This window comes from Muntiacus reevesi, chromosome X (assembly GCF_963930625.1).
Source record: "Muntiacus reevesi chromosome X, mMunRee1.1, whole genome shotgun sequence".
NCBI lineage: Eukaryota > Metazoa > Chordata > Mammalia > Artiodactyla > Cervidae > Muntiacus > Muntiacus reevesi.
Genome location: NC_089271.1, coordinates 54,595,400 through 54,618,350, shown reverse-complemented (window position 1 = coordinate 54,618,350; position 22,951 = coordinate 54,595,400). Strand labels below are relative to the sequence as shown.

The following is a 22,951-nucleotide window of genomic DNA, read 5'->3' as shown; positions in this document are numbered from 1 at the left end:
ACTTTTCATGGCCAGAAGTAACTGGCCTGGAACCTCCAGGCAAACTGGGCTACCTGTACAGTGTATTAGTTTCCTATCGTCAGTACAAATTACCACAAACTTAGTGGCTTAAAGCAGCATTACATTTATTCTTTTATAATTCTAGAAGTTGAAAGTCTAAAATGAGTTCACAAGGTTGCATTCCTTCTGGAAGTTCTAGGGGAGAATCCATTTTCTTGCTTTTTCCAGCTTCCAGAGAGTGTATACATTTCTTAGTTCATGACCCTTTTATTCATTATCAAAGCCAGCAACTTAGTATCTTCTTTCCTCCCTGCAGCCCATGGGGTCACAGAGTCAGACATGACTTAGCAACTGAAAAACAACAACAAAACTGTCTTTGCCAATTTCAGAGTCTACACCATGAGAAGTGGTTATGGAGAACATCTGAGAAGAGAATCAGGCTATTAATGAAATCTTTCAAAATTGGAGGTGATCCCTATTCAAAGGAGCTATAGGATAAACTCTTTATAACCTTTACTCCATTTTTGGGAGCCTAATGTGCAGTTTCTAGGAGTATTTAGGATTCCAAAATCGACTGAATGCTACAAAAACTCACTGCACTGAACAATGAATTGTGATTCCTGGAATGAATCCCATAGTGATAAATAAAGACTAACACATCTCTGAAGATTTGCACATTGCCATTATAAACTCAGAAGAATTAAACTCTCTGGGATTCAAATCCTAGCTCTTCCAGTGATAGCTCTGTGACCTTGGGGAAATTCTTTCATCTCTTTTTCTCAGTTTCTTCATGTGCAAAAAAAGAATCAGAGTTCCTCTACTATGACTGCTGCAAGAATTAGATGATTAAACAAACTATGTAAAGTTCTTATAGTGCTTAGGATGTGACTGTTGTTCAGTTGCTAAGTTATATCCAACTCTTTATGACCTCATGTATGGCAGCAAGCCAGGCTTCCCTGTACTTGACCATCTCCCAGAGTTTCTCAAACTCATATCCATTGAGTCAGTGATACCATCCAACCATCTCATCCTCTGTCGCCCCCTTTTCCTCTGCCTTCAATCTTTCCCAGCATCAGGGTCTTTTCCAAAGAGTTGGCTCTTCGCATAAGGTGGCCAAATTACTGGAGCTTCAGCTTCAGCATCAGTCCTTCCAATGAATATTCAGGGTTTATTTCCTTTAGGATTGACTGGTTTGATCTCCCTGCAGTCCAAGGGATTCTCAAGAGTCTTCAGCACCACAATTCAAAAGCATCAGTTCTTTGGTGCTCAGTCTGCTTTACATGGTCCAACTCTCACACGTGGTAGGTGCATAATTATATGCAATAATTGGAAAGTATTTTAATTAACTTTTATTATAAACCTTCTTTTCATTTCTACAAAAATTCGATTTTTCTCACAAAGACCTTTCCACAACATTACATTAATACGATTCCTGTATTGTCTAATGCTGAGTAAAATTACACTTCAAACTGAAGGCCTTTCTACATTTACTGCAATGTGAACTCACTGATATCAAATAAGGCTAAATCCTGCTGAAAGCATACTTATAATTTTTATTTACACAGAGGGTCTTGCCTTTATGAATCATTTAATGATAGATAAGACAGCGTCTAATTTAAGCCTTCTTCATTCTAGTAGTTTCTTTTCACCATGAATTTGCCGATGATAAAGAAGGATCTCTTTCCATCTCCACTATGAATTTTCTGATGTTCTATAGGGCTGATAACAGCAAAATCTCTTTTCCACATTCATTACATGCATAAGGTTTCTTTGCACCATGAATTCTTCCATGCTTAGTAAGCACTGAACTGGATCTGAAAAGCTTTCCACACAGGCATTACAAGCATGGAGGATTTTTTTTTCCATCAGATTTTCTCTTCTCTCTCTCATGTTTCAAAAGAAAATCTCTGAGCTTGTCCTAAAGTCTTTTCCAGTTAATACATTCACAGGGTTTCTTTTCACTATGCTTCTTCATATGCTGGAAAAAGCTTGATTATTCACTGCAATTTCTTTCACATTGGGAATGTTTCCTCACCCTATGAAATTTATGGTGTTGAAAGAGAATTGAGCTCTGCCTGAAGGCCTTCCCACATTTTTACAGTCATATGAATGAATAAGTTCTCAGGAGTGAATCCTCAGATGTCAAATAAAACCAACCTCAATGACTAAAAATTACTTTATATTCATTACCTTCATAGGATTTCTCTCTACTAGAGTATTCTGAGGCATCAACCATGAACACTAATAACAACATCAAAAAGCTTTCAGACACTAATCATAAACATAGGATTTCTGTGCATCAAAATTTCTCCATGTCTCACACATTCTAAAAATTTTGCAGAGTGATAGTCCTAGGAACTGTTAACTCTATGCTCTTTCTTCTAGAGGTTTTCCTCATATAGCAGACATCTAGCTCAGCCTATTCTCAGCCATCGCACTCTCAGCCTTTCTCTTCAGTAGGATTATCTTTATAAGTGGCAGGCAGTGTTGCGCCTGCAACAGACCTCCCTGGAAAAGGGAACATGTTAGATTCTTTCCTGCCAAGCTTTCTTGAAGCCTATGTCATCACATGCTAGTCTTCTCCACAAAAGAGACTCTGACCAATTGGTCTTGGATTCTGGATCCATAATATTCTCTGAAATTTGGCTTTTTCTGAAATTTCCCTCTTTCGAGTAGATCGTACTCTTAGTTATAAATGATAGATCCTCAAACATAAATGGGTAAAAAATATGTGTAAACCATTCACAAAAAGGAAATACAAACAGATAATAAACACATGATATATTTCACCTTAATAGTCATCAATAACTGTAAATTGAAACAACCATGTGAGGTTAACTGTTCCTCTTTCATTCTCACCAAGCAGTTTATATGAGTGCATGTTTGACTGTTGTCTTTGCTGGTATGAATGTAAATTGGTACCAATTTCTAGAAAACAACTTCCCAGTGTGTAATTATGAGTCAGAAAATAGTTGTACCTTTTGAGCCACTCTTTAGAAAATCTATCCAACAGAATGGTCAGATATGCAAATAAAAATTCACGCACAAAATGACTCATTGAAGCATTAATATTAGTGAAAAAACTGGGAACACAAAATATCCAAAAACATGGAAACTGCAGTATATTCAACAAATTGCGGTATACTCTTCTGATGGGATATTATGCAGACATCAAAAATGTTGCCAAAAATTGTTACTGACAAGGGAGATTCTCATGAGATAATTTTTAAAGAAAGCAGGTTTTAGAGGAGAAAGCATGAGCTGATTGCATCCCTTCAAAATTCTCATGTTGAAGTCCTAACCTCCAATACCTCAGAATGTGACTATCTGGATATAGGACCTTTAAAGAGGTAATTCAGTTAAAATGAGGTCATTAGGGCAGGCCTTTATCCAATATGACTGGTGTCCTTACAAGAATAAGTTAGAACACAGAGACACATAGCAGGAAGAACATGTAAAGACATGACACAGAGGAAAAGATAGTTATCTACAAGTCAAGGATAGAGGACTGAGAAGAAACCAACCCTATCAACACCCTGTATTTCATTATGGCAGTACTGGCAAACTAATACAGCAGGATACAAAACTGTATATACTGAAAGAAAATATATCAATTAATTAATAGGATTTATAGCTGGGTAATGAAATAAACAAGTTTATTTCCTTCCTTATAAAGTTTTATTAGTCTCCAAAACTCCTCATGATGAGCATATCTCTACCTTAATAATACAAAATATGTTAAAAAGGTAAAGATATCCATAAGCAAACAATTAAAAAAGAACAGACAGGAAAAAAATCATATAACTTTTACTTGATGAAGCTGCCAAAATGAGGTAGAAAGAAAATTGGTCAGAAAAGTAAGACCAAGGAACTTCTTGGCTTTATCTCATTTTTAGGTAGCTGCTCAACTCAGGAAGGCTTGGAGAAGCAAAGTAATGTCAGGATGACTGGTTTGTTTGGAAGGTAGTGGCAGAGACAGTGAAGGAGATTCAACTGAGTAGAGAAATAAGAAGATGACCTGAACAAAGGAGGTGCTAAGAGTGAAAAGCAAGGATTTGGAAGAAGGGAGACAGCAAGAGATTCATTTTCAGGGTACTGAAAATGGGGAAGCAATAGAGAAGTAAGAAGTAACTGGGCATGCTAACAAAAAGGTAGCCACAAAGAAAATAAGAAAAGATTCTCCTTTGCCTGGTCTTGTGGCAACCACCAGATGGAGAGTTTGAGAGCGGTACAAGGGTTCAGAATGTCACCCCAAAATATGCCATGTTGGCATATTGATTATTTTGAATTATTTTGAATTAAAGGTACTTGAGAAATAGCTGGTACAAGGATACTCTGGACCTCCTTTGTCTCCCTGAAAGCAGGAGAAAAGTTTCTCAAGGGAAAGATATCTTCCCTGTACCAGAAGGGTAGAAGGCATCGTTATCACAGGAGACAGGTAATTTAGAGCCCAAGAAGGCTGGACAAAAAACCTTATTAATTCTTTACTATTTACTACTTCTAGCCCCAAACCCTCTATGCCTTGTTGATACTTCATAAATTTATTGGGTTTTGTTTTGTCTAAAAGGTATAACAGCTCTACTCTGGTCACTTGAGTTTCACATTTTTGTAGGACTCCTGTATATACAAAATTAAATTAGCTTTTCTGATTTGAGAGAATAGCATTGAAACATGTACACCACCATATGTAAAACACATGACCAGTGCAAATTCGGTGCATGAAGCGGGGTGCTCAAAGCTGGTGCTCTGGGACAACACAACCCAGAGGGATAGGGTGGGGGGATTCAGGATGGGGGAACACGTGTGTACCTGTGTGTACCTGTGGCTGATTTATGTTGATATATGGCAAAAACATCACAATATGTGAAGCAATCATCCTCCAATTAAAATAAATTAATTTAAAAAATTAAATTAGTTTTTCTCCTGTTAATCTGTCACATGTCAATTATTAGACCAGTCAAAGAACCTAGAAAGGAAGAAGGAAAAAGTCTCCTGCCCCTACAGTTGCAACAATAAACATAACAAAAGCACAAGGACTTCACTGAAAGGCTGTACTTCACATGGAAAACCTTGAGAGATAGATATTAGTATTTCAAATGTATAGATGAAGAAACTGATGATCAGAGAGGGGAACTGACTTCAGTATTTTAGAATTAGTAAGTATAGGAACTGACAGCCAATTCAAGTATGCCAGGCTCTTAACCTGTGTTTTCCCACCATGCCAAGGGGCCTGTGGGCATTCACCAACCAAAATTCCAAAATTACCCTAACACTACCTAATAAAGGTATAAGTTCACAAGCCCCTTCCTGCCTCAGTTTCCTTTCTGTGCTCACCTAAGAGAACTTCTTTCTGGGTTTCTTTGTCCTCAGCTCTTTCAAAATTCAGCTGGGAATTTATTTTGGTCTTTTGATGTGGAAAATTCTGCAGTTGAAAAGGAAACAAAACTTCGTGGTTAGAACTGGGGTACTTCATGTCCCTAAATTCAGTTCTGAAAGGTATAGGGAGGGCGGTGGAAGGGGGTTTCTTACTCAGGAAGTTTCAGAGCCAGGCAAAGGTCTTACGAAAGAGGCATGGAAATGGTTGTGTTTCCAAGGGCCAGGGAGAGGGTACTGACCTTGATCGATAAAACCTGATAAAAAAAAAATGTCATTTACTCTTCATGGATTTGTTCCATAATCCACAAACAAAAAACATTGGAATCCAAAGGTTAGAGTGCACTGAACTGGTTAAGCACACAGGCTTCAGGGTTAAACAGAGCAAGGCTAAACATGCTGTTTCTTCCTTGCTATTGGACTTTGGACAAGTATCTTTACTTTTTTGAGCACAGGATGTGTGGAAACAGAATGTTGCCTGCCATTCCAGTAAACAACAAATGCTGCCCACCATCAAGTCAACAACCACTGGAGCCGCCCCCTGCCGCCTCCACATGGTTCATTCTGAAGGGAATTCACTATAGAGAAAAACAGGAAGCATTCTATGCTGGGGATACTTGCTCTAGACAGTCATAAGATGCATATGTAAGAAATAAATTGATCCCAGACTCTTGCATCTTCCCAAACATAAACACTAAAATCATTAACTAGAGATGTATATCTTTGTGATTAGCAATAATATTTTGATGTCTGAGTACATTTTTTCCCCAGGAAAAAAAAAAAAAAAAACCTCCTGTCTCCTCCCTCAGTAAGGTTCCTGAATCAAACTTAATTCCCAACTTTTAGGTTGCACATTTTAATTCAGCCAACAGATCTTTCCTTTCTAAAATGAAGAAAATAAAACCCAAAAGATAATGAAACATCCTGAGCCTAAATCTTATCTCAAAAAAAAAAAGGTAGGAAAGAGTTCAAGGAAAATTTTCCAGTTCTGGTAATTGCCCCCCAGCTTGTTTGGACAAATTCTCATAATAAGACAACTGAAAAAAATCTTGGTAAAAAAGAAGTAACAACTACCTGAAAACAACAAAAAAGGCAATAAAAATATGGCAACAGAGCAACACCATGAGAAAAGGGGAACCTAGAGAAGTAAATATAAGCAGAGGTAATTTCTGCCCTGAGGGCAATCCCCACAAATTTAACTTCTATTTCAGCTGTCTTGAAAGGCAAAGGAAACAGATTAAAGCCCACAACTACTTAGAGTAGGAAAACTATCAGGACACCCTCCCTACAACCAGCTGGATAGACGAGAAGGAGGTCATTTTGCAGCTCAAGTTGAACTACAGGACTTGCCCTGGGATCCTTGAACCTTGAATTAGACAAAGAAGCAAATCAACAGGATCAGCTGATAACAGAAAAGATTTCAAACACTGGGATTAGCGAACACAAGCCATAAAATAAGTATTTTTCACAGATAAATAACAAACTTAAAGATATTTCCAAGCAACAGGAAATTACAACTAGTATATCATAATTAAACCTAATCAAACTTAAAAAAAATACAATACCCCAAATGAAAAGCTCAAGGAATAGCTTCAGTCAGGAGACTAGGAAAATAATTTGGAAAATTTAAGTCAGAGGAAATTAATAAGAGTCAAAAGGTGGAAAGAAGAATGTAAGTATAGGTGTGTGCACACTAAATCGCTTCACTCATGTCCGATTCTGTGCAACCCTATGGACTGTGGCCTGCCAGGCTCCTTTGTCCATGTAATTTTCCAGCAAGAATACTGGAGTAAGTTGCTATTTCTCCCTCCAGGGGATCTTCCTGATCCAGGGATTGAACCTGCGTTTCCTACAACTCCTATATTGGCAGGTGGGTTCTTTACCACTAGCGCCATCTGGAAAGCCCCAGAAAACTGTAAAAGACTCAAATTGTTCTTACTCACCAAGCAGGTATAAGAACTCTGCAAAAGTGATCACACTAAATCTTAACAACTACTTGATGAGACACAAAATAAATCTTAACAACTACTTTATGAGACACAAAATACAGAATTTCATTGATAATAAATAAAATCCTTTTCATATATTTTTTCCATTTCTAAAAGCAAAATTGGGTTCCAGACCTGCTTTTTCTTTAAAATATAGCTAGTAAAAGTCCAGAACCTAATTTTACAAATGCAAATGTTCACAATCAACAAAAGGAAACTCAAAAAGAGATGTGGGCTCTGTACTCACTCCCCTACAGCCTTGGAGGGGTGGAAATCATTTTGCTTCACAATTATTTCAAATATTCTAAATTTGAAAGGTGTTAAATTGAGAATTTTAATAAGATGTCAATCTTGTGCTCTTTTACAATACGAAGACTTATGAATATTCATAACTTCTACCAACTAATTCTATTCTCTGTTAATACAAATCTTTCCAGGGATAAGACTTCTACAACTTTAGAAATTGATGTTTCGTTCTATGAAAATAACCCACAAAAGACATGTATAATTCTTACTTGGTAATTCATTAACCTGGTATGGTAGACAGAATAATGGCCTTCCCAAGATGTCCACATCCTGATCCTGTGAATTTGTCACCTTACATAGTAAATGGAACTTTGCATTTGTGATTAAGGATCTTGAGATGAAGAGATTATCCTGAATTATCCTGGTGAACTCAATGTAATTACAAGAGTCTTTATAACGAAGCAGGAGGATCAGAGTCAGAGAAGGAACTATGAACGTGAAAGTAGAAGGTCAGAGTCAGAGGGATGAAGATGATATACAGGTAGATCTGAAGATGGAGAAAAAGACTATGAACCAAGGGAATGCTGGCAGCCTCTAGGAAGCTGGAAAAAGCAAGGAAAAAGATTTCCCCTCAGAACCTTTGGCGGGAGCTCAACTCTGATAATACATTGATTTTAGGACTGCTGACCTCCAGAACTGCAAGACAGTAAATTTATGCTTACTAAATTTGTGTTTATTATCTATGCCACAATTTTTTTTACAGCAGCGATAGGTAACTAATACGTCTGGTGATAAAGTTGAAATTGCCATCTCTCCATTTAAAAACAGATTAATACTTCTAAGATCATTCTGACAATTTGGGTATGGATCATTGGCACTTTCTTCTCTACCCATAGGCATCGGTAAACAAACATAAAGCCATGATTCTAGTGGACTCACTATGTAAGAAATACTTTGAGAGGATATATTTGTAGTGATTTTTATTTCACTAGTGAGAAAAATGAAACATCTAAGGTCAGTACACAAAGAACTAGGATTCAAATCCCTAATTGCTGGCTACAAAGTCCAATATTTTTTCACTACATCTTGCTGCCTCTCAAACTACTTGGGATGTGATGAAGAGAGGGTAGAACATCTAAATGTATTCCTCAGACAAATCATAGCTGCACAAAAAACTCCATGTTTGTGAGATACTCTATTTTCTTTAATTCCATGCTTATAATGAGCAACATGATGTTTTCTTAGTTTGACTTTCCAAGTACCCCAAATGACATGCCCTAGAGAGAGGACCTGAGTATTCTGGCTATCAGAAAGAAAATATTAGTGTAAGACGTGTGCTTTTCTTTCTGTATCTTTCTTAGTCTCAGTAAATTAATTTGTATTTGTTTATCACCAAGTTTCTTTTTTTTTTCACTTTAGCATTTCACAAATGCTAAAGACCAAATCCTGGATGTGCGTGTGTGCTAAGTCGCTTCAGTTGTGTCTGACTCCACAATTCCATGGACTGTAGCCTGCCAGGCTCCTCTGTTCATGGGATTCTCCAGGCAAGAATACTGGAGTGGGTTGCCATGCCCTCCCTCCAGGGGATCTTCCTGACCCAAGGATCGAACACCAGGTCTCTTACATCTCCTGCATTGGCAGGCAGGTTCTTTACCACTAGCACCACCCAGATAGTAGTCACTTAACTGAAATACTACCACCTGGTGGCTCAGTGGTAAAGAATTTACCTGCAATGTGGGAGATGTGGTTTGATCCCTGGGTTGAGAAGATATCCTGGAGAAGGAAATGGCAACTCACTCCAGTATTCTTCCCTGGGAAATCCCACGGTCAGAAGAGCCTGGCAGGCTATAGCCCATGGGGTCGCAGAGTCAGACACAACTTAGCAACTAAACAACAATAGGGTTTTTTATTTAGTACTGGTAAAATTTCCAAATAAAGGTAATTTCCTTTCTTTGATGAATTTTGCAGTATTTACACATCAAACACAGCTCGTTAGAGCAGGAAGCCTCAGAGATGCTCAAGTGAAACTGTTTCACAAAAGAATTAATTTAAAAAAAGAATTCTACTTTACTTTATCTACAATGACATCAACTTACAGAGGTATAAGGACTGAATGGGAAAAACAATTGCAGTTATTCACAAATTACATTAACAAACCAAAAACACTTTGTAATGATTGAACTGTATAATTCATGTATAAAACACACTTCTTTTTTTTTATTTTTTATTTTTCAGTGGGTTTTGTCATACACTGATATGAATCAGCCATAGAGTTACACGTATTCCCCATCCCGATCCCCCCTCCCGCCTCCCTCTCCACCCGATTCCTCTGGGTCTTCCCAGCGCACCAGGCCCGAGCACTTGACTCATGCATCCCACCTGGGCTGGTGATCTGTTTCACCATAGATAATATACATGCTGTTCTTTTGAAACATCCCACCCTCACCTTCTCCCTTCTATGTATGTTTTATATAAATGTTATGTAAAAACTCAATAAAATTTGCAAATGAACAACTGGGCCTGGAGAAAGGTTAGTAAGGTGAATGGATCTAAAAACCATACACTATAAACAAGCATTCCCATACTCTAGTCACAACAAATTACAAAGTATAATTTAAAAATATTAACTAGAGCAACAAAAACTATCAGTGCAAAGAAACAAAGCAGATATGAGACCCTTACAGAGAAAATTATAAAACTTTTTTCAAAGACATTAAAATACCTAGATAAAAGAGAGAAACTACATTCTTTGTTGTAAAGATGCCATTTCTGTATCTATAATCTATAACCAAAATGTAGTTCTAATCAAAATTTCGGTTTCTTAGAGACCATATTAACCTTATCTCAAAATTCACATGAAAAGGTAAACAGCAAAGAACATACTTATGAGGGAGAGGAATAAGGAAGGGGTCTTTCCCTATCAAATATCAGATACATTATGAAACTACAGTAATTAACAGTGTAATACTAGTATAGAAGAGACAAATAGGCCGGTAGAACAGAACAGAAAATCTAAAAACAGATATATAAATATATACATACATAACGACTTGGTATATTATAGAGATAGCATTATAAATCTGTGGAGAAAGAACAGACAACACAATAAACAGTCCTTGAACTACTGATTAATCATTCAGAAAAAAATTAAGATCTCTACATAATACAATACATAAAAATGAATTCAAAGTGAGTCATAAATCTAATTCTGAAGATTACAAAAATTTTATAGGAAGATATACTAGAACACCTTTATGAGATCAAGATGAGGGCATATAGAGAAACTGATAATTTCATAGGGAAATGGAAGTGGCTGCTCTTCCATGAAGGCTGAGGTGATCAATCAGTTCAGTTCAGTTGCTTAGTTGTGTCCTCTTTGCAACCCCATGAACCACAGCACACCAGGCCTCCCTATCCATCACCAACTGCCGAAGTCTACCCAAACCTATATCCATTGAGTCAGTGATGCCATCCAACCATCTCATCCTCTGTTGTCCCCTTCTCCTCCTGCCCTCAATCTTTCCCAGCATCAGGGTCTTTTCAAATAAGTCAGCTCTTCGCATCAAGTGGCCAAAGTACTGGAGTTTCAGCTTCAACATCAGTCCTTCCAAGGAACACCCAGGACTGATCTCCTTTAGGATGGACTAGTTGGATCTCTTTGAAGTTCAAGGGACTCTCAAGAGTCTTCTCCAACACCACAGTTCAAAAGCATCAATTTTTTGGTGCTCAGCTTTCTTTATAGTCCAACTCTCACATCATACATGACTACTGGAAAAACCATAGCCTTGACTAGACGGAACTTTGTTGACAAAGTAATGTCTCTGCTTTTTAAGGTGATCAATATAGCATAAATTGAACCATTTATGAAACTATTTCTATTTGCCCAGCTTTTCTAGTTCTTCTAGACCAGAGTGGCCTCCAACTCTCCATTTCTTCAGGTAGTTGCCAAGCTCAAGACTAGATGACCTACATGGTCTAGATGACCACCTGCTCTCTGGTCCCAACACCCAGAGGATTCTCATCCACTGCCAGGTTAACTGCTACTTCTATAGAAAATTAAGTTCTTCCCATGGGCCGTTCCAGGAGGTCTTCTCTGAGCCTTGCCCCTGGGTTAGAGATACCCTCCTCCGTATTGCTACTGAAAGTATCACACCCTGGTCTCACCATCAGAATATTCCCTGTTGCAATGTCTGTGTCTATCTCACCCACCAGACTCAGTAGAAAATACATCTAATTCAACTACACCTGCTTATTTGGCAGCAAAGAGTCTATCTATATCACTATATTTTTACTTATTTTCTTCATTGATTAATTAACAGTTTCTAGCTAACTTTTCTAAGGTTTGCAATCAACTGATCTTCTCCACTGGTATCCTAGCACTTCTGACATTCTCAGACTATGTATGCTTTCCTCTCTCACCTACTATGACTTCCCCCTTTGTTCATTCACATTTTTTGTCTACCAGGGCCTTGGGAAAATATTTTTCTAATAACCAAGAAAACAAATAGAGGTAATGAAAAGTAGAAAGGCATGCTCATTGCCACCTGAAGTTACCTGTTGACTATTTTCCTTCCCACATAGAATCTCTCCTTTGTGACCTCCAGGATCCCCTCCTCCTTGAAAAATAAGTTCAAAACATCCTTCAGTGATGTATAGAACACACCCTTCACCTCCAAGCCATAAACAGAGCCTAAGCCCGCTGGATCTCCCACATCCCTGGTCACAAAATTCCGAACTGGTAAACCACACACACTGGTATATGAAACTTCTGCATAACAGACTACTCAAGCAATATCTGTCAAATGGACATTCTCAGGTGGCTCGCCCTGTGATATAGAGCAAAGCCCAAGGTGTTGTAAAAGATAACAGGGTCCTACACTAACTGTATTGTAGGACTACACTGTAGTGTACAACTGGTAATAAATAGGATGTTTTCTAGATAACAGAATAATAAAAGTTATTCTAGAATACCTTTTCCATGTGAGTATGTATGAAAATGCAGCCAGAGCATTAAACAGACTGACACAAATAGAAGCCAAAGGATGAAAGGACATCAAGTGGAGAACCACAATAAATATGCCACTGCTTTCAATATCTTGAAAATTCTAATTCTCAACATGCATAGAGAAAACAAAAATAATAACAATAGTAAAAAGTAAAGAAACAGTGAACTAAAATATGAAATAAGCACCTCCTAATTTTAAATATGCTCTCAGGATCTACCCGACCCAGGGATTGAACCTGTGTCTCTTACATCTCCTACACTGTCAAGTGAGTTCTTTACCACTAGTGGAACCTGGGAAGCCCAATTTTAAATATGCTGTAATATTAGTGAAATAACTTATATATAGTCAGATCCAAGAAGTACATTAAATACTAATTTTAATTAAGGTTTAGAACTATTTATTATTCTATTATTGGTTTTAAGATTAAAAAAGTCAATAATACAGATGCATAATATTTCACATCTTCATATAAAACATTTTGTCAATTTTCTGAAAGTCGATAAACTCAAACAATTTTTGACCACTATAAGTGTATCTCCACTAAATTCAGGTAATTAAAGGTGTGCCATAAACAAACAAGCATAAAAAATGAGACTCTGGACAGGAGGACCTGACCAGTGGGAAGGAATATAAAGAGCCATGCAAAACTCAGTAGAACAAAGGAACTAGGGGGAAAAATAGGAGTATGAGTAGGAGTGGACCTACCCTCGGCGGGTGGGGGACCTGAAGCAGGGATCCCATCCCCACAGTGGAGCAACTGTCTGAGTCAGAGGGAAAACATTTAAGGCTGAGAGTGAAACAGCTGATCTGTGGCAGCCTAAATGGAATGAGAATCAGAGAGTCCTTGCCTCAGCCATACATATGCTGGGCAGGAATGCGGGTCTCCTGGAAGCGGCAGCAGCTGCGAGCTGGAGTTTAGGGACTGTGGAGCAATCCCAGGGCAAGGGCTGCTGTTGACTGCAGCAAGACGGATCAAGGGGATGTGAGGGAGGAGATCATGGTGGGAAATGCCTGTGGAGGAAAGCCAGGCAGCCATCGAAGCAAAGTGATACTGCTGAGTCACACGTAGCCTCTCTCTCTCCACACACCAGCATCAGCAGCTGAATAATAGAGAGGCTGGCCAATCAAACGCTTGACACACTGAACTAGAGTAGGACCCCAGTCAGAGTGATCCTTTAAGTGACTGATGTGCTGAACTACAGAGTAGGACCCCCGTCAGGGGGACCCCTCTATGTGCCTGATGTGCTGAACAACAAAGAAGGACCCCAGACAAGGGATCCCTTTAAGTGCCTGAACAGGTAGAGCTACTGAGAAAGACTGGCCAAAGAGGCCTTCTGATTGCCAGCTACAAGAGGGTCGAAAAAAGACTCTGATAGGGCCATAACTCCTGCTGTGGAGGCAGTTTGTGTCCCTGAACATTTGGCTCCGCCAGGGTCCCTGCAAGCCAAGCAGCTGTACTACCCTCACGCTCAAATCTCACTGGGGCAGAGCTGCCACTGGCAAAAAAATGTCTTGTGTTTAGGCGCTCAGGGTCGCTTCAGGCTTGTCTGACTCTGTGGTTCTGTAGACTGTGGCCTGAGAGGCTTCTCTATTAGAGAAGGGGTTCTCCAGGCAAGAATACTGGAGCGTATTGGCAAACACTGGGTGTCATACTCTTCTTGAGCATGGTATTTCCTGCTGCCCTAGCCGCCAACGCCCCTGAGTACCTGGTGCTGCCAGAACCCCTGTGACCCAAGCAGCTGCACCACTTCCACACCTGGCCCTCAAAGGGACAAACTCAAGCCCTTTAGGGCAGCCTCAGGAGCTAAACCCCAGTGGACAACCCACATGTAGAAGTGGAAATAAAACCACAATTGAAACACAGGGGCAGTGTGGCTAAGGAAGAAGACCCAAACCTTCCCACCAGCTATACAAACTGCAGATTAAATCCACATGATAACTAAGCAGACTCTGTGTCTATGGAATATATAAAAGGCCATTGAGAGCTCCCACAAAAGAAAACGCACTAGCTCTGATAGCTGTGGACGTTGGAGGCAAGAACACACAAGAGTAGGACCAGATTAGAATCTGAACAGCCCCGACAGCAGGTCCAGAGATCAGTACACAATTGGAGAGCATCCTAAGGAGGTAAAGTGGATGGTGATTCCCAGCACAGGAAAGGACTCTGACAATAAAGACTCAAAACAACATTTGTTATTCTTATTTTTTTGACTTGTTCTGTAGATTCTTTTGGAATAAGCATACAGAGACAAACAAAACACACCTACTGAAATTAAAAATACTCTAGAAGGAATCAATAGCAGAATATCTGAAGCAAAAGAACAAATCAGTGAGCTGGAAGATAAAAAGGTGGAAATAACTTCTGAAGAGCAAAATAAAGTAATAAGAATGAAAAGAGCTAAGGACAGTCTCAAAGACCTCTGGGACCATATCAAATGCACCAACATATGAATTATACAAGTCCCAGAAGAAGAGAAAAAGAAAGGGTATAAGAAAATTTTTGAAGAGATTATACTTGAAAATTGCCCCAACATGGAAAAGGAAAGAGTCAATCAAGTCCAAGAGGCACAAAGAGTCCCATACAGGATAAACTCAAGGAGAAACAGGCCAAGACACATACTAATCAAACTAACAAAGACTAAACACAAAGAAAGAGTATTAAAAACAGCAAGGGAGAAGCAACAAGTAACATACAAGGGAAACCCCATATGCTTAACAGCTGATTTTTCAGCAGAAACTCTGCAGGCCAGAAGAGAGTGGCAGGATATATTTAAAGTATTGAAATGGAAAAATCTACAACCAAGATTACTGTACCCAGCAAGGATCTCATTCAAAATTGATGGAGAAATAAAAAGCTTTTCAGACAAGCAAAAGTTAAGACAATTCAGTACCACCAAACTGGCTTCACAACAAATGTTAAACGGACTTATATAGTCAAGAAATACAACAGAAGAAAAAAGATCTACAAAATCAACCCCAAACAATTAGAAAATGGCAACAGGAACATATACGTCAATAATTACTTTAAATGTAAATGGATTAAATGCTCTGACTAAAAGACACAGACTTGCTGCATGGATACAAAAACAAGACCCAATACATGCTGTCTACAAGAAACCCACTTCAGACCATAAGACACATATAGACTGAAAGTGAGAGGATGGAAAAGTAGATTCCATGGAAATGGGAAGCAAAAAAAAGCTGGAGCAGCAATCCTCATATCAGACAAAATAGGCCTTAAAATAAAGATTACAAGAAATAAGGAAGGATACTACATAATGATCAAGGGATCAATCCAAGAGGAAGACATAACAATTGTAAATATCTATGCACCCAACATAGGAGCACCTCAATACCTAAGACAAACACTAAAAGACACAAAAGGAGAAATTGACAGTAACACAATAAAAATAGGACACTTTAACACCCCACTCACACCAATGGACAGATCATCAAAACAGAAACAAAAGTCTTAAATGATACATTATGAGATGGATTTCACGGATATCTTCAGGATATGCAGAAGAATGCATCCAAATGCAGAAGAATACACCTTCTTCTCAAGGGCACATGGAACATTCTCCAGGATAGACTACATCTTGGCTCACAAATCAGAAGTGAAGTGAAGTGAAGTCGCTCAGTCGTGTCCAACTCTTTGTGACCCCATGGACTGTAGCCTACCAGGATCCTCAGTCCATGGGATTTTCCAGGCAAGAATACTGGAGTGGGTTGCCATTTCCTTCTGCAGGGGATCTTCCCGACCCAGGGATCAAACCCAGGTCTCTGGCATTGTACGCAGACACTTAACTGTCTGAGCTACCAGGGAAGCCCCAAATCAAAGCTCAGTAAGTTTAAAAAATCTGAAATTGTATCAAGCATTTTCTCCGACCACAGTGCTATGAAACTAGATATCAATTACAAGACAAAAACTGTAAGAAACCCAAACAAGTGGAGACTAAACAACACGTTTCTAAATAACCAACAGGTTACTGAAGAAATTGAAATGGAAATCAAAAAATTTCTAGAAACAAATGACAATGAATACATGACAACTCAAAACCAATGGGATGCAGCAAAAGCAGTTCTAACAGGTAAGTTTATAGCAATACAATCCTACCTCAAGAAACAAGAAAAACATTGAATAGACAATCTAACTTTACACCTAAAGCAACTGGAAAAAGAAGTAGAAAAAACCCCAAAATTAGTAGAAGGAAAGAAATCATAAAGATCTGAGCAGAAATAAAAGAAAAAGAAATGAAAGAAAAAATAGTAAAAATTAATAAAACTAAAAGTTGGCTCTTTGAGAAGATTAACAAAATTAACAAACCCTTAGCCAGACTCATAAAGAAAGAAAGAGAGAAGAATCAAATCAACAAAACTAGAAATGAAAAAGGAAAGGTTACAACAGACAATGCAGAAACACAAAGGACTAAAAGAGACTATTATGAAAAACTATATGGCAATAAAATGGATAACCTGGAAGAAATGGACACATTCTTTGAAAAGTTCAATCTTCCAATACTGAACCAGGAAGAAATAGAAATTACGAACAACCCAATTACAAGCACTGAAATTGAGGCTGTGATCCAAAATCTCCCAAAAATCAAAAGCCCAGGACCAGATGGCTTCACAGGAGAATTCTATCAAACATTTAGAGAAGAGCTAATGCCTATCCTAAAACTCTTTCAAAAATGGCAGAGGAAGGATCACTTCCAAATTCTTTCTATGAGGCCACCATCACCCTGATACCAAAATCAAACAAAGACAACACAGAAAAAGAAAACTAAAGACCAATATCACTGATGAACATAGATGCAAAAATCCTGAACAAAATTTTAGCAAACAGAATTCAGCAGCACATCAAAAAGCTCACACACCATGATCAAGTTGGATTTATTCCAGGGATGTAAGGATTCTTCAATATATGGAAATCAATCAATGTGATACACCATATTAACAAATTGAAAGATAAAAACCATATGATCATCTCAATAGATGCAGAAGAAGTCTTTGACAAAATTCAGCACACATTTATGATTAAAACTCTTCAAAAATGAGCATAGAAGGAACCTAACTCAACATAGTAAAGACCATATATGATAGCCTACAACAAACATTATTCTCAATGGTGAAAAACTGAAAGCATTCCCCCTACTATCAGGAACAAGACAAGGGCGTCCACTTTTGCCACTATTATTCAACATAGTTTTGGAATCAGAGCAGAAAAAGAAATAAAAAGGAATCCAGATCAGAAAAGAAGAAGTAAAGCTCTCACTGTTTGCAGATGACATCACTTGCATTTCTATATACTAACAATGAAAAATCAAAAAGAGAAATTAAAGAACCAATCCCATTCACCACTGCAAAAGAAAAAAGAATTAAATATCTAGGAATAAACTTACCTAAGGAGACAAAAGAACTGTATGCAGAAAATTATAAGACACTAAAGAAAGAAATCAAAGAGGACATAAACAGATGGAGAGATATTCCATGTTCCTGGGTAGGAAGAATCAATATTGTGAAAATGACTACACTACCAAATGGAATCTACAGATTTAATGCAATCCCTATCAAATTACCAGTGGCATTTTTCACAGAACTAGAATAAAAAATTTCACAGTTCATATGGAAACACAAAAGACCCCGAATAGCCAAAGCAGTCTTGAGAAAGAAGAATGGAGCCAGAAAAGCTTCCTGACTTCAGGTTATACTACAAAGCTACAGTCATCAAAATAGTATGGTACTGGCACAAACACAGAAATATAGACCAATGGAACAAGATAGAAAGCCCAGAAATAAACCCATACACCTATGGGCACCTTACTTCTGAAAATGGAGGCAAGACTATACAATGGGGCAAAGACAGCCTCGTCAATAAATGGTGCTGGGAAAAAATGGACAGCTACATGTAAAAGAATGAAATTAGAATACTTCCTAACACCATACACAAAGATAAACTCAAAATGGATTAAAGACCTAAATGTAAGATCAGAAATTATAAAACTCTTAGAGGACAACATAGGCAGACCACTCAATGAAATAAATCAAAGCAAGATCCTCTATGACCCACCTCCTAGAGTAATGAAAATAAAAACAAAAGTAAAGAAGTGGGACCTGATTAAACTTAAAAGCATTTGCACAGCAAAGGAAACTATAAGCAAGGTGAAAAGACAACCCTCAGAGTGGGAGAAAATAATAGCAAATCAAACAACCGACAAAGGATTCATTCCCAAAATATACAAGCAGCTCATACAACTCAATACCAGGAAAACAAACAACCCAATTAAAAACTGGGAAAAAGACCTAAACACACAATTCTCCAAAGAAGACATACAGATGGCTAACAAACACATGAAAAGATGCTCAACATCCCTCATTATTAGAGAAATGCAAATCAAAACTACAATGAGATATCACCTCACACCAGTCAGAATGGCCCTCATCAAAAAGTTTACAAACAATAAATGCTGGAAAGGAAGTGGAGAAAAGGGAACACTCTTGCACTGTTGGTGCGCATGTAAACCGATACAGCCACTATGCAAGACAATATGGAGATTCCTTTGAAAACTAGGAAGAAAACAACCATATAATCCAGGATCCCACTCCTAGGCATATACCCTGAGGAAACCAAAATTGAAAGAGACATATGTATCCAATTGTTCATTGCAGCACTATTTACAATAGCTAGAACATGGAAGCAACCTAGATATACATCGATAGATGAATAGATAAAGAAGTTGTGGTATATATGCACAATGGAATATTATTCAGCCATAAAAAATGCATTTTAGTCAGTTCTAATGAGGTGGATGAACCTAAAATCTATTATACAGAGTGAAGTGAGTCAGAAAGAGAAATATACATACCATATTCTAACACATATATATGGAATCTAAAAACTGGAACTGAAGAATTTACTTACAGGGCAACAATGGAGAAACAGACAAAGAGAATTGACTTATGGACATGGGGAGAGGGGAGAAGAGGGTGAGATGTATGGAAAGAGTAACATGGAAACTTATATTACCATATGTAAAATAGACAGACAACAGGAATTTCCTGTATGGCTCAGGAAACTCAAACAGGGGCTCTGTATCAACCTAGAGAGCTGGGAGGGGAGGGAGATGGGAGGGAGCTTCAAAAGGGAGGGGATATATGTATACCTATGGCTGATTCATGCTGAGGTTTGACAGAAGACAGCAAAATTCTGTAAAGCAATTATCTTTCAATAAAAAATAAATTAATTAAAAATGTAATAAGTTTTAAAAACAAATAAAAATTTAAAAACAACTTTCTAGACCCCGAGACAATTTATAATACAATGCCTTCCCCAGTATTAGAAATGTAAAGCATTTTAAAGCTGAATATGCATCCTCCAGAGAGTTTGGTTTCTGTTGAACATGACTGTATGAAAAGATCAAGCCCCAAATAAATAAGAGAAAAAACGGAAAAAAAAAAATGAGACTCTTGTAAGCAGACATTATAAGCAATCCAAATGCTTACCCAGCCAGCTTCACTTCACACTGGCCACAGAAATAAACCAACCAAGGTTCTCAACAGTTGAGACGTTGGGAAAGAAACAGCAAGCCATGGCCCTACCTAAGGCAAAGATTCCCTAAGGGACAGACTATGGGAAAGAAAGGAAAAAGTCAGCTCCCTCCTTGGAGTTGCTAAAGATGGTTATTAAAGGATCTTCCAAAGACACAGGGTCATCTAAGTCTTTATATCTTGCTATCCACAGATGCTAATTATCTCTGATCACTTCCTGGTTTCAGTTCTTGAGCCCTGAGTATGAGGAAGAGTTAACTGAGTTAGAGTCCACACAAAGAACCCCTGGCTAATTGCTAAGATCACTGTTTGGACCATCCAAGAAAGAGGAGCACTGTAGGATGGTAACCCATGTTATCTTCATTCTCAAATGGCCTCAAAGGCTGAGCAACCACACTGAATTCTAGGGCCAATTCTTGGGCCTAGAAATTCTGGGAAAGATAGGACCAAACCAAGGTTCTCTACTGAAGCAGTTAAGGGCAACTGTTCCAGGAGAAAGGTGAAACTGTAATCAAGTCCCCATTCACAGCAAATCACGAGTCCTTGGCTATCTCTGATCACCTCCAAGCCATAGTATTCTGGCCTCAAAACTAGGGGAGAAAAGAACCAAAGTATGAATCCTCATATACTTTTAGTGCGAGTCAAAACCAGTGCAATCCTTTTGAAAATCAATTTTCCATTATCTTTTAATTATCTGTTAAAGTTATCTTTTAAAGTTAAAGAGCAATGACATCACTTTGCCAACAAAGGTCCATATAGTCAAAATTATGGTTTTTCTAGTAGTCATGTACAGATGTGAGAGTTGGACCATAAAGAAGGCTGAGCACAGAAGAAGTGATGCTTTCGAACTGTGGTTTTGGAGAAGACTCTTGAGAGACCCTTGGACAGCAAGGAGATCAAACCAGTCAATCCTAAAGGAAATCAACCCTGAATATTCATTGGAAGGACTGATGCTGAAGCTGAATTTCCAATATTTTGGTCACCTGATGCAAAGAGCCAACTCACTGGAAAAGACCCTGATGCTGAGAAAGACTGAGGGCAGGAGGAGAAGGGGGAAAATGATGAGATGGTTAGATAGTATCACCAACTCAATGGGCATGAGTTTGAGCAAACTCCCGGAGACAATGAAGGACAGGGAAGCCTGGCTTGCTGCAGTCCATGGGGTTACAAAGAGTCAGACATGACTGAGCGACTGAAGAACAACAACAAAGTAAAGTTGAAGATATGCATAAACTATTACTAGCAAATCCCTCTCCCAGATATGTATCTCAAGCACATGTGGAACAGGAGCAGCACTGTTCACAACAGCCAAAAACTGAAAGCAATCCCAGTGTTTATAAGCAGTAGAATGTACAAGTAGGTGCGCATGTGCACACGTGTCTATATACACATGTGAAGAAATGATTACCATAAAAGGCAAGTCAGGATAAATGGTTACCTCTGGGAGAGAACCATTACCTCTGGGAGAGAATTGAGGCTTCTAGATAACTTGCAATGTTTTATATTTGGTGTTGGAAGGTTCTTTTATGAGTGTTTACTTTATAATTATTCATTTCAGTGTACTTTTACACTTTATGCAACTTTTGGTATTTTTATTATATTACACAATTTGAAAAACATTAAAAAAAAGAATCCAGGGCCTTCATATGGAACTCCTTTAAAGCATCCCCTAAGAGTATGTGTTCTCAAACTTCTGAGATAAGGGATGATATAAAAAGCATCCACCCCTTTGTGAAAGCTATAGGCACTGGTTATCCACATTCATTTATAGTAGGATTCTTGAAATGGGAAGCCCGGGCAGGCTAGGGTCCTACCAGCAGTGCCATTTCCCTGAAAGTTGCTAAGGGCAGTTGTTCAAGTCCCTCCAAGCACAGGATATCAGTGAACAGAATGCTATCTTAGCTTCCCTTCAAGATTTTACCACCAGTTCTTCCCTAGTCCTGATTTTTGGCCAAAAGAAAAAAGTTTGTGAAGCAAAGACAAAGGTGAAACAAAGCCAGGACCATCCAAGGGATCTGGTGCAAAGCTGCTTCCATTCCCTAACTCCTCCTCCCTTCTGTAAAAATCTCCATTCCTATCAAAGGATAGGAATGTCCTATCCTTTGTCCAATCAATGTCCAATCCATGTCATATCCAATGTCCAATCAATGTCATACCATGTGCTTCTCAGCCACAGTCACCCCTTCTTCTACAAAATAGACCATCTTTCTCACCTTCCTCTCCACTCTTAAACCCTGTATCTTTTCCCATCTTCGATGATCCCATGGCTAGCTTGTTCATCCCCCAGTTTCACAGTTCCTTGACCTCCTCCACTCCAATTCACCCACCCACAGAACCTTCTCATCATTCAGAACTACTTTTCCTCTGAAATCTTAAACTCCAATATCCTACTGTGACCACAATTTCTTATTTGCTGTTCCACCTTTTAAACATCTACTCTTTGAGCTTTGAAGTCGCCATACAGCTTCACCGACAGCCACCCACCTATCTACCCAGCTTCTCTACATAATCCTACTGAGAATACACTCTTTCCTGATGGGACTAGACCCCATGGTCTATAACCTAAACAAACCTCATCAGTAGCCTCAACAACCCACTTAGCCCTTCAAACTTCCCACCACCCAAAATCATCATCATACATTCACAAGTCTAAAATCAAATCCAATGTTTGCCTTCCTCACTCCCACTTCTTGGCAGCTGAATACACCTGGAAAAAAGGACAAGACTAAAATCACTTTATTTTCAGCTCAGATATGCATTTATTACTTACTGCCCAACAATCTTCTCTCA

The 22,951-nt window shown here is 38.5% G+C and overlaps 1 protein-coding gene across 2 annotated transcripts in view; it reads right to left on the bottom strand.

Annotated features, from left to right (window-relative positions):
- The window catches only part of MAGED1 (MAGE family member D1), a 75,402-nt gene that overhangs the window by 35,270 nt on the left and 17,181 nt on the right, over positions 1-22,951 (bottom strand). The window contains exon 1 of one of the 2 annotated variants that reach the window (XM_065916045.1): positions 5,335-5,358. The exons of the other annotated variant lie outside the window; for it this stretch is intronic. The gene's annotated coding sequence lies outside the window, so the exon portion shown is untranslated. Of the gene's footprint in view, positions 1-5,334; positions 5,359-22,951 lie in introns of those variants that run through there. 2 annotated transcript variants of the gene reach the window in all.